At 37.2% G+C, this 12,363-nt stretch overlaps 1 long non-coding RNA gene across 1 annotated transcript; it reads left to right on the forward strand.

Moving 5' to 3' along the window:
* The first annotated feature begins 1,753 nt into the window (after window positions 1-1,753).
* On the forward strand, window positions 1,754-10,335 carry LOC132433494 (uncharacterized). The gene is made up of 3 exons (XR_009521152.1): window positions 1,754-1,823; window positions 3,307-3,370; window positions 7,712-10,335. It is a non-coding gene; the product is annotated as an uncharacterized lncRNA (long non-coding RNA).
* Window positions 10,336-12,363: the final 2,028 nt, after the last annotated feature.

Raw genomic sequence — 12,363 nt, forward strand, 5'->3', positions numbered from 1 at the left:
AACACAAATTAGTTGCTGTACATGTTTAAATTTGTTGAGTGGGAGAAGAAACTTGCATAACACTCCTTTTAAATAAGGTGAATTGAGTTTATATTTACACACAAACATGTAATCTGATTTATCTAATTAGGTGGAGATAATCATAATTAAATATTTGAATACATACTCCTCTGATAAATATATATATATACTACTTTAAGTTCACAAAGTTGACTCACCCATATGAGAATTCTCTAGATTGTCAATTAGCAAGTAAAATTTGTTGTATCTACTCTTATAATTTTCTATCTGGGGTGCATGTTTGGAATTTATTTCGGTTTATTTTCTCTTTCCATGGAATTGTAATACTTAAAGAATGATTCTCTTAATATTATTTACACTTGCTTCTGATTGTAATTCAGTTGCATCTGACTGAGAGTGATCGTGCTGATTGCTGTGAGGTGTCCCCATAAGACTTCCAAAGTGGATTTTGCACAATAGACATCGTGTGTGTGTACGTGTGTGTGTGCATTTGTGTATCTCCTTAACACACCCTCAAAATTTGGAAAAGTCATCTAGCTTTTTACATGTTAAATTTAAATGAGAAATAAATAGTATTAACGACAGAAATATATATGTACACAAGAACACAGACATACACGTTTTTTAGGGTAAATCCTATGAATATGAATGTTATTTCCATAGAGAATGCAGAACAATTGTTTCTGATTCTGTTCATTGCATGAGGAATTCCCCTTCTAAGGTGGGAAAAGATTTTGCCATTTACTAGAAACGAAGGATTTCATTAGTAAAGTTAGGGGTGTGGAGAAAGTGGATAAAAGGATGACTTGGGTTTTCCATCAGGCAAAATTGGTGTAACACTTCCAGCATATGGAAACCTCCCCCCCACCCTTTTCGATTCACATAAACACCAGCGTACATTTCCTCATCCTGTAAAGCAGAGATATATTTCATCATGAAGTATGAAAGTGTAATGTTGGAATAAGGCCTCCTAACAGTTACTAGTAAGAAGAGGTCCAAACAAAATCTAAATTAATGTACTTAATTTCAAAATCATTGCTCTAGTCAAAAATGCATTTCGGATGCCTTTTATGGAAAATGTTTTCAAAATATATCACCACTTCCCTTTATGAAATAAAAAAAAACAAGTCCAGTAACTATCAAGCTGAAATATAAATAAGACATAAATCCAAGTCTCTGTATCTTGTGAATATATTAGAGTAATATTTTTTGTGCTTTGATTTCCAGTTAATATTCACACATTTAATATATAGAGACATTTTATATCCAGATAATTTTGTCTACAGAGAAAAATGATTGAAGACTATATAGGCAATGTATACTCTTAAAAAGTAAATAGGTAATACTTACTGGTGAAAAGTAAAAATAAAAGAGAGAAAAAAATAAATTGTTTCCAGTCTTGTAAAAAAATATCCCAAGTTCCAAAGTCAAGTTTGGAGTATAACTTTTGTTCTGTCCTATATCCTTCTCATCTTTCAGGCTTCACTTTCTTTAAGGTATGGTTTCTTAGGTAGTATTTATAATTTTTAATATTAAGAAGATAGAAAATTTCTGGAAAGAACCCTAATCATTTTGCAACCTTTGGTGATAATCACTTTGATGATAGAGATATTGCTTTGCACAACATTCAGTGTTATGCAATTGTTTCCTCTTGGATAAAGGCTAAAGGGCAAAGGGAAAATGTGCCTGGAATTGATCATGGGTTGTGTAATGAATGAGAGCGTGTCCTTCCCTCTGTGGAACATGTTCTTACGAGAATTCTACCCACAACCCCAGCAGGAAGACACATCCTGCAGCAACTGGTAAGCAATGCGCCTCTGTCTTCTCCCTTCAAACCCCTCTTTGTGTGAACATCCACAGGAGTATGTACCTGCGTGGGGCTCTGGAGCAAGCTCACAGTGTTCTCTTTGGAATTACCTTTACCTAAAAGAATAAGGTTTCTGTAAACTTGTTTTGATTTTGGCATCAAAGTTGTCACAGCAAGTTATAAAAATTTCCAGAATCTTTTTGCCAGCAGAGGCCAACTTACTCTTCCAGGCGGAGTGAGGTTGGGAACGAACGCACCCTGCTGGGAAAGCACTGCAGCAAATGCCACCCCTTTGCATCAAAAGTTATAATTTTGTTGTAGCCAAAGGAACTACATTTACTCACCCTGTATTTTAAATATTAGTATATTAAGAATGTAGTTTGTGTGTAGAATTTTCCTTCCTTTCCCTGCATGGAACCTCACCGCCTGTTTTTCGATTCTGGTTCTATGACTTACCAGACTAATGGCCTCGGAGGAGGCACGTAAATTCCCTGTGCTTCTCTTTCTTTGTCTATGAATGGAAATCATTATAATAGCAATGATTTATAAGTTTATTGTGGGGATTAAATAAATTAATATACTTAAAGTGATTAGCACAGTGCCTGACACGTAGAAAACATTGGATATGTCCCTTTTGAGATGGAATATTACACACACACACACACACACACACACACACACACAGCCCAAAGTCCCAGTCATGGAGAACATTACTGTGAGCAATGGATGATTCATTGTCAGCCAGGCATCTGTACCGGCCCCTCTCCAAATGATTTCCCAGGATTAGTAATTAGAAAGAACTTTAAAAAGGAGATATCGTGGGTTCCATATGAAGATAAGATAGGAAAACAGAAGCAAGGAATTGGGGAAAAAAATGAACGATAAAGAAAACTTTACCAGCTGTAAGTAAAAGAATGCCTAACTAACAGAGATGTTAAAATACCAAACATTTATTATCTCATTTGGCACGAATTCTGAGGAAGGTAGCACCAGCATTAGCTCAGCAGCTCACCAATGCCATCCAGAAGTTTCTCCCATTCTTTCTGCTCTACTTCTTTCGTATATCAGTATTATTTGTCTTTTTGGCCACAGTTGGGCTCCAAAAGCACCAAATATTATTTTCTTCCCAACAACATCCCAATATGGAAGAAAAGGAGTCAGTAAGAAAAGAATATTTTGCTCCTGAATCTCTCTCTCTCTCTGTCACCCTCTCTACCAGGGAGCAAAATCCCTCTGGGTGCTGTACCAGGAGACACACACCTGTGTAGGTCCTTCGCGAGATTTGGTTTATATTTTCTCATTGTTAGACCAAAGTAGTGATCTGGGGCGTGTCCTTTAGAAATTTCCCTCCAAGACTGAAGTGCTTGAAACCCCTGTTGCCGGGAATCTTGGTGGCTGCTGGCTCTGATGAATTCAGCTCCGAGAATTGCCCTCAGTATCAGAAAGACTTTTCACCCAAGTTCCCTCCTCTTCCTTAGAGGCAGCCTGGTATCCAAGGACGGGTGTTGTGATGGTATAGAGACCTGGTTCCCTTGCCTTAAGGTAGGAGAGTCCTAAAAGACCACTCCAGCCCCACAGCTCACCATGCACTGTAACTTTTATCAGTACCCATTGCAGTTCAACTCCTCTTGTCTGTACAATCCCGACGCCTTTATCCTCCACTGGTGTTGATCTTTAAAGTTGTCCCCAGTAAATCCCTTACACACACATCTCCATCCCAGGGTCTGTGTTTCAGGGAAACTGACCTGTGAACACCAGTCACTGTCAGAGGAGACTGTGATAATGTGATTGGCTTAAAAAATTATGCTCTATCCAAAAGCACCCTGAGGCCAGAACAAAACACAAGTTTTCATCTTACTTCACTGGTTTCTCCTTCATAGTCTCCTTTATTTATTCTTCCTTGACCTGCCCTTCCCCCACATTTTAACGTTGAGTGCCTCAAAGCAAAGCCCTTGATTTTCCTCTCTTTGTAGACTCACTGCCTTAGAGATCTCTCCCCATCCATGCTCTATGTGCTAACATGTCCCAAATTTATTTTTTTTAACCCCGAGCTCTCTCCCAAATTTCTGTACTGATTGCTCAGCTTCCAACCTGTTATCTCCCTTTGAGTATATAAAATCACAAACTCTCTATGTCCAAAGATGAATTCCTAATCTCCTACTTAAGCCTACTGCAACCTCAGCAGCTCAGGTCATGGCAATTCTATTTTTCAGTAGCTCAGACTGCACTGAGCACGGGAATAATCTCTGCTCACTCTTTTTGTCTTTCCTTATATCCAATTCATCAGGAAATTCTACTGGTTTTATCTTCAAGATATACCTAGAATCTGATAATTTCTTCCTATCTCCACTGCTCCAACCCTGGTCCAAGCCACCATCATTTTTTGCCTGGATTCCTGCAACAGCTGCTACCAGGCCTCCTACAGCCTGCTTTCAACAGAGCAGCCAGGTGATCAGTTTCAAACATAAGCAGACCAGGTCACTCCTCTGTCCAAAATCCTGCAAAAGAGTGTAATTACCGGGCTTCCCTGGTGGCGCAGTGGTTTAGAGTCCGCCTGGCGAAGCAGGGGACACGGGTTCGTGCCCCGGTCCGGGAAGATCCCACATGCCACGGAGAGGCTGGGCCCGTGAGCCATGGCCGCTGAGCCTGCGCGTCCGAAGCCTGTGCTCGGCAACGGGAGAGGCCACAACAGTGAGAGGCCCGCGTACCATAATAAAAAAAAAAAAGTGTGATTACTATACTGTAAGAACATGATAGATGGAATGAGCTATTCCCATGTCCAAGTACTTCTGTGTGGAGAGGGAAGAAGGGCAAGTACCGTACCGTGTTTTGCTTTGCTAACGTTATAGCCTCATCCAAATCAGAGCTATACATCCTCCATGCACTATTCCATGGTGTTCTAGTTTACTAAGGACATCTTCTTACACACACACACACACACACACACACACACACAAAATTATATCAAAGCTTTGCATTTCCCATTCAACACTCCTAAACTGGAGTATTGCTTCTGTCCCATTTTCTATTAAAATTTGGACCAGGGAAATGACTTCGGTTTTCTGTCCAAAATAAACTGGGGGGATGTTTTAACGAAAAGAGAAAGTAACAAGCTCTATTGTTTGTCTACAGTTTTCTCTTCTTCAGAAGATATTTTGATCTCAGTTCCCTGATACCTTCTGTTCTCACTGTGACACTGAAAAATTTTGCAGGTGTAAATATTATATCCCAGACTTTCTCTGTGCCTTGAAGAACAGCAAGTAGTTGACTTTGCCATGCCCTTCTTTTCTCATTACAACCTGAGGGACAATTTTATTATATGAGTAAGCTAACTATTGGATACATGTCGAGTAAAATAGGACTGAGAATTGATTATTTACTTAGACAGAAAAAGGAAGTTTCCCACCAAGAGACATTATTTACCACGAAGTGAATTTCCTTCAGTTTTCTTGAATCTTCAGCACAAAATGTACTAGAAGAGTCACATTTTCCTTGAGTGGAATCCTTGAATATTTATAGAATCTGAGGTGTTTTTTAAAAAAAAATGAGTACTGATTATCTATACATGTGATGTGATATTTTGGTAAACTAGGTATAAAGGAATTGTTAACACAGTGAAATAAATTTTTGCGCACCACACATGGGCTGACACAAGCAGTTTATCTAGGATGAATCAATTAATAAAAATTTATTAAGGGCCCAGTTGTAATTTAGGCACTATTGGCAGTATACATTGGGTAGAAAGACTACAAGAATAAGTAAGTCTAACCATCTTCTATTAAGACACTCTATTCTTAATTTGTTGAATACCTATAGACACTAGGACACTCTAGCTTTTTCCTGTCTGTAGCAGAGTCTCAGCAGAGTCAGAAGCCTGTACTGAAATCGGTAGAGAAATCATTTCATTTCCATCCCTGTTTCCTCCAGTTTCTTCCCGCTTCCATCTTCTCAATATTAACTCATTGTTATAGCATAGTGTTAGGTTAAGCAAAAGACAGACATTGAGCGCTGCTCTTCAGGAATAAGTGGTAAGCTCAGAACCATAAAATAATTTTTAGATAAATAAAATGTCCTTGGATTACCCTCTCGATCAATAAATCCAGCAGTTAATTTGTGACTTTCTAAGTATAGTCTCCCCTCCCCTCCACTCTTTGCTATTTCATCAGCAGGAGTCTATTTTGTATTTTGTGTGTTTCTTTTTATTTCATTAAGCTCACATGCCCCCTGGAAAACCTGCCTTTCTCTTTTTCTAGATGTTGGAGGATTCCGTATTCTATCTAAAAACTTGAATTCAGAATTGGCAATAGTAAAGCAAATTATTAGAGTTGCTACCAAACAAAGCCTTGAGTTTTCTAGGATGAAAATGATGAATGATGCATTGAAAAAAAGAAAATCGTAGACTCTGATGCAAAAGCACAGCATTTAATGGAATAGTAAAGAAACAAAATCTGATAAGAAGTCCTAGCAAGCAGAATGCAGACAATTCAGTATGTGAGGCTGTTCATGGTTTCCTTCCAGGTTTGATATAGAAGAATGAGTTTGTTCAAAGTAAATTGTTTTCTATCTGGGACTTAAAAATATAGTTCAAACAATAAATAAATGTGTATGTGTATATATATGTGTGTGTATATATATATATATACATTTATTTATTTATTGTAGATAAACAAATACATATGTACAAACATGCACAAATATATACACATTAACATATATACAATGTGTATAAAATATGCACACACTTATTTAATAACCTATCAATTTATAAAACAAAGATGAGAGGATTTATTTTAAAAAAACGAAACATTTATAAAAAGCACATATATAGCTTAAAATTCTTTAAAGCTATCTTAAAGACATTAATAAAAATCTTAATGTACCCATCAGGTAAGTACCGATCAGAGTACTTATCTAATGAACATAATTATATAGACATTGTGAAGTACCAGAGACTTCTCTTTGCTTCATCTATTGTTTTATCTTGTTAGGTTTTCATTTTCTTACCAGATTTTTTTTTTTTTTTTTTTTTTTTTGCGGTACGCGGACCTCTCACTGTCGTGGCCTCTCCCGTTGCGGAGCACAGGCTCCGGACGCGCAGGCTCAGCGGCCATGGCTCACGGGCCCTGCTGCTCTGCGACATGTGGGATCTTCCAGGACTGGGGCACGAACCCGTGTCCCCTGCATCGGCAGGCGGACTCTCAACCACTGCGCCACCAGGAAAGCCCCTCCCACCACTATATTTTTTATCGCCCATGGCACCACCTATGATTTCTCCTTCATATTGAATTGTATTTGAAATTGATGATGCAGTATTTGTCTTCTCTACTTAAATATAACCTTCATGAGGGAAGACACTGAAAATCTATATTTTCTTTTGACTGTATTTTCTGTACCTAGGACCATATAACATATGGTAGTTGCTCAATAAACATTTTTCAACGAATAAATTATATTATGGCAGAACTGACCAAGCATCATTTATTTAATTAATAATTGTGAATTTTATTTATTTTTTTTAATAATTACTTTACCTTCTTTGATGAGAATAGGTTTAGGGAGCCAAAAAGAGAAGCAGGGAGACCACTAAGAAGGCTGTAAGGGAAATACACATCCAGGTAATGGTAGCTTTGTACTAGGATGGTAGCTGGAAAGATTGAATGAAGAGGAGATATTTAGAATATGTTATGAAAGTGAAGTAGCCTGGAGTTGCTGTGAAGAATGAAAGAAATTGAGGAATGAAGAACGAATCCTTTATTTTTGCTAGTGCTATTGAATGAATAGTTAAAACAATTTCTGAGATGGAGTGTGAATGAGCAGAGAATTAAGAGTTCTACTTTACACATGTTGTGTGTAAAATACAAATGCTTTTTTTTTTTTTTCCAGATATAATGTACAGATGTCAAGTAGGCAATTGGATAAACTGGTCTGGAGTACAGGGGAAGGATGGGAGCTGAAGATATACATTTGTAAAATGTGCGCCTCACTGGCATATAGTTAATATTCATATCAAATATTGGCCCAGCTGAGCCAGATTCTTTTAATAAAATTAAATAAATTAAAAAAATTAAAATATAAAATTATTTTAAGCCAATATTTTCTCTTATTGGAAAAAAATTGGGTTTTTTTTTTGAGCCTATTAGGGCTTAAGCACACTAATATTTATATATCTCAGAGGACTATATACTATGCTTTGACCATAAGAATCTGTACCTCCCCTTTTCTTTTCAGATTATATTAAATAAAAAAATATTATAGATCATCAGGTATGTTCCAAGAACTGGCCAGAATGCTTGAAGCACAAAGATGATTACAATGTGATCCCAGTCTGTATTAGCATCAGCCATTGTGTTTTTTGTTATTGCAGTTACATAATCTTCTTGTGTTATTGTAGCAATTCCCATTATATAACCAAAGTACCATGCTCTAAGCACAGTGTTATCTTAATAAATGTTCTAATCAAATTGAATTACATGTTAACAAAACTCACTAACATTGTCGTTGTATATTCAATTCTACCTCTTCTGCCCAGGTCAACCAATATAAACTCATGGATGAATTACATCTAGAAGTGATCAGTCCTATCCTAAATAGTTAAATGAGTAACATGAGATTTTTAAGCCAAAGTTTCATTTTGATGGGTCTATTTTTTTTTAATGTGCTTGCAAGACTGTCAGTCTACACTACAGCTGTACTAGCATGTTCCAGAAGTAACCTCAAGAGGAAAATAATCCTGTTAGATTATGTATAGATGAATAGTTCAATATAAATTTTGCCAGAATGATATATTAAGTTTAGGCAAATAAACATACACAAGTTATCATAAGAAATTAACTTAACAACTATTTTAGGATTAATTTATCCTGGAGGATCCATAATAAGTTATTTTTATATGGAGATGAATGTGTGAACTTTTAGCTTCAATATTTTGATAGTGAAGAATGCTGGTGTATCAGCAAAGTACATCAAAATAAAAGGTATAATTGAGCAAAGTAAAGATATTTTATGAACAGTATATACCATGAAGACTTACTTGCTTGGTATTTAATACTGGCATTCTAAGAGATAATTAACTCCAGGTGCTTCTCCTACACAGAAGAACTATCTATCAGGACTTCTAACCTAAACAAAATTAATTGGATGAAGGATTATTGAATATTACAAAAATGTGACACAATAAATATTCTGCATATTTTCTTGAGATCCATTTTCATTGGATCATTCTTATCTGGGGAGTAGGAACTTGAGAAGCTCAGAGCAATTATCCCAGAAGACCCAACTAAATCTCTACATCTAGTACACTACGGTTCTAACAAATCCCTTTTACTTACATAAAATATCTTTGTCTTTAAATCTGTAAATCTATAAATCTATATGAATCAAACCAATGCAAGTTAAGAAAATTACTGGTCCGACTTGTAACAAATTATTGAGGCCAACTGTATGTCGAAGTGGACTGTATCAGTCAAGTTTTTCCAGCTAATGGGAACAGTAAAGGAATTTATTGAAAGGTTGTTAAGGAACTTTTCTTGATGTCCCTTTTGCTCACAGTGAAGCCCACAGGTCATAAGAATCTTCACCAGTTGTGTGGTCTTCAGTTCATAACCTGAGGAATCTGCTTCATTGATGGTTCTACTTGAATGGGGAGTTGCACCAGCCTCATGTTTAATATAACTACTGCACTGTGGTACATGGAGGGGCTCCATGAGATCATCATGGTTCCATGCATACTCCTGCCCTCATTGTTTATAAGTAAATCTATTGTTTTTGAGAGTGTGTATGTCTTATACCAGAGGCGTAAACAAGGGAATCTCCAAATGGCCAGATAACAGCTTCCAATTCAGTGGAATTCGTAAGTGAATAATAAAAATATATTTCACTCCTGGGTTCTAAAACATCTAAACCAGAAAGGCCCATATTCCTGAAAATGGAAAATAAGTACTTTGCAATAGCCACTGCCTAATCTACATGTTGGCTCCCAGAGTCATGTATTCCATCTCTGGAAGGAAGAGGGGCAAGTCCTTCAATATAACTCATTCCTAAACCTCCATCCCCCAATATATCTTTTTCTAAATCAATAATCATCTTGCCACACATTTGTTAAGCTTCATAAAACAGTGTAGATCCTTATCGCGGGCCATTTGGTGGATGTTTTCATATACTTAGGTAATTTTCCCACATATGTGTTTCACTTTGAAGAATTTCGAAAACTCCACTCCCAGATTATCTTGACACCAAGAAGCAGCTAAGTGATGTAGGTTCAATCAACCCCATGCATTGTTATGAGACTTGGAATCAGAAGGGAGTGAAAGGAGGAGGTGGTGGGGGAAAGTGTGAGTGCAAGTGGGAACTTCTAATTCATTGAAGATAAGATAAGCAGAACTTTTCCCATCTAGTCCAGTGTGTTCATTCCACCAATCAGGAAGCCAAGGGTGGGGATTCTGATCATGGCCAGGCATTATCAATTATAACCAGACACCTGGGAACTGGATAAATAAAGAGGAGACAGATCTGGGCTCCATCATTTCTACTATGAAGCCAACTTGGAACAAATCTCCAGTTGTCCTTGATACTCACAATTCTCCACTCTTATCTCAGGTATTATTAAAGAGGTAGGGGCTTCCCTGGTGACACAGTGGTTGGGAGTCCGCCTGCCGATGCAGGGGACACGGGTTCGTGCCCTGGTCCGGGAAGATCCCACATGCCGCGGAGCAGCTGGGCCCGCGAGCCACGGCCGCTGAGCCTGCGCGTCCGGAGCCTGTGCTCCGCAACGGGAGAGGCCACGACAGTGAGAAGCCCACGTACTGCAAAAAAAAAAAAAAAAAAAACAACCCTCAGTGGATTAATCTCTGTTAGAAAATTATCTGTGCTTTTGTAAATTCCCTTGTATAATCCTGATTTAATTTTGTTTTACAATAGTTTACACCTAAAAACAAAAACTTGAAATTATCAAGCAGGTCATACAATTACAGATTCAAACTCAATCATGGAATATGAACCTCTCCCCGAATTTAAATCAGTCCATATGACTGAGTCAATTTTCTTCATCTGGGCCTTCCAGGTAAAAAGAGATAAAGGTCAACATTTAAGCAAATAGTAATCACATTCCAGTATGCTTGGTCATTGCTTGTTTTGAGAGCTACATTTCACTGAGAATGTCATGAAATAACTTTGTAAGGGTTTACTTTTTACTTAAAAACTTCATTGTTCCTATCTTCAATCTTCAGTGAAAAGTACAGAGAATGAATGGAATTCAAAAACTGAAAATTGGCAAAGCCCCCAGAGACTTTAGATCTTCCATGGTCTAAGGCATTGGCTGTAAGCCTTGATGATATGGACCCTCTCTGATGGATTAAGTACCCCATGCATTAGGATACTTCTCTATTCAAACAGATACAACTAGCTACAACCAGTCTTATTAAACAGGTGCAGACAGCTTTGTAAAAATAATCACTCAAGCACATCCCTTCATAACTCAAACACGAAAACTTAGTCTTCTCGAAGAAACACCATAAGAAATCCACCCCTAGCCTTTGAAGGAAAGGACCTTGACAGGCATTGTAACAACTAACATAGCAGTAAAACTCCAAGGTGTTGATCCTTGGATTCGTGTCTTCCAATTAATAAGACACACACCATCTTCTCTTGATCAGTGGATATTATCTTCTTCTGATTGCTGAGTGTCTATTCCTTTTGGAGACTTTAAATTGAGGATTCTTCAGTGTCCTGTAAAAGCAGATAGTTGCAGGGAGTAGAAAACTTCTGCCCAAGATGATAGAACAAAATTAATTTTCTGGTTCCCCATTATCCTATTTCTTTATTTCGTCTTCTCTAATCTTGCCTACTACTGTATTTTAGCACCTCATATTGACCAAATGAATGATTTCTCAACAAGTTCCCTAAGGGAGCTTTTCTTTGTCTTCTTACTGTTGACACCCTATGGTCTTCTGTCACTCAAGGAAAAATAAAATGATACTGTGCATTATATTCAGACAATAGCTACCACTTGTAATTATCAGATTGGCAGGTCTGTTATCTCCTATCTGTTCCTGCTGTAAACCATCTGATAGCTGTTCCTTTAAAATGTGCATTCTCAAATAAAGAAGATGTGGTATATATATATATATATATATATATATATATATATATAAATGGAATATTACTCAGCCATAAGAAAGAATGAAATAATGCCATTTGCAACAACATGGATGGACCTAGAGATTATCATACTAAGTGAAGTAAGTCAGACAGAGAAAGACAAATACCATATGGTATCACATATATGTGGAAACTAAAATACAACACAAATGAACATATCTATGGAACAGACTCACAGACATAGAAAACAGACTTGTGGTTGCCAAGGGAGAAGGCTGGGGAGAGGGAAGAATTGGGAGTTTGGCATCAGTAGATGCAAACTATTATACATAATAGATAGACAACAAGGTCCTAATATAGCACAGGGAAATATATTCAATAACCTGTGATAAACCACAGTGGAAAAGAATACGAAAAAGAATATATATACATATAACCGA

The sequence above is a fragment of the Delphinus delphis genome, chromosome 11 (genome assembly GCF_949987515.2).
Source record: "Delphinus delphis chromosome 11, mDelDel1.2, whole genome shotgun sequence".
Classification (NCBI taxonomy): Eukaryota; Metazoa; Chordata; class Mammalia; order Artiodactyla; family Delphinidae; genus Delphinus; species Delphinus delphis.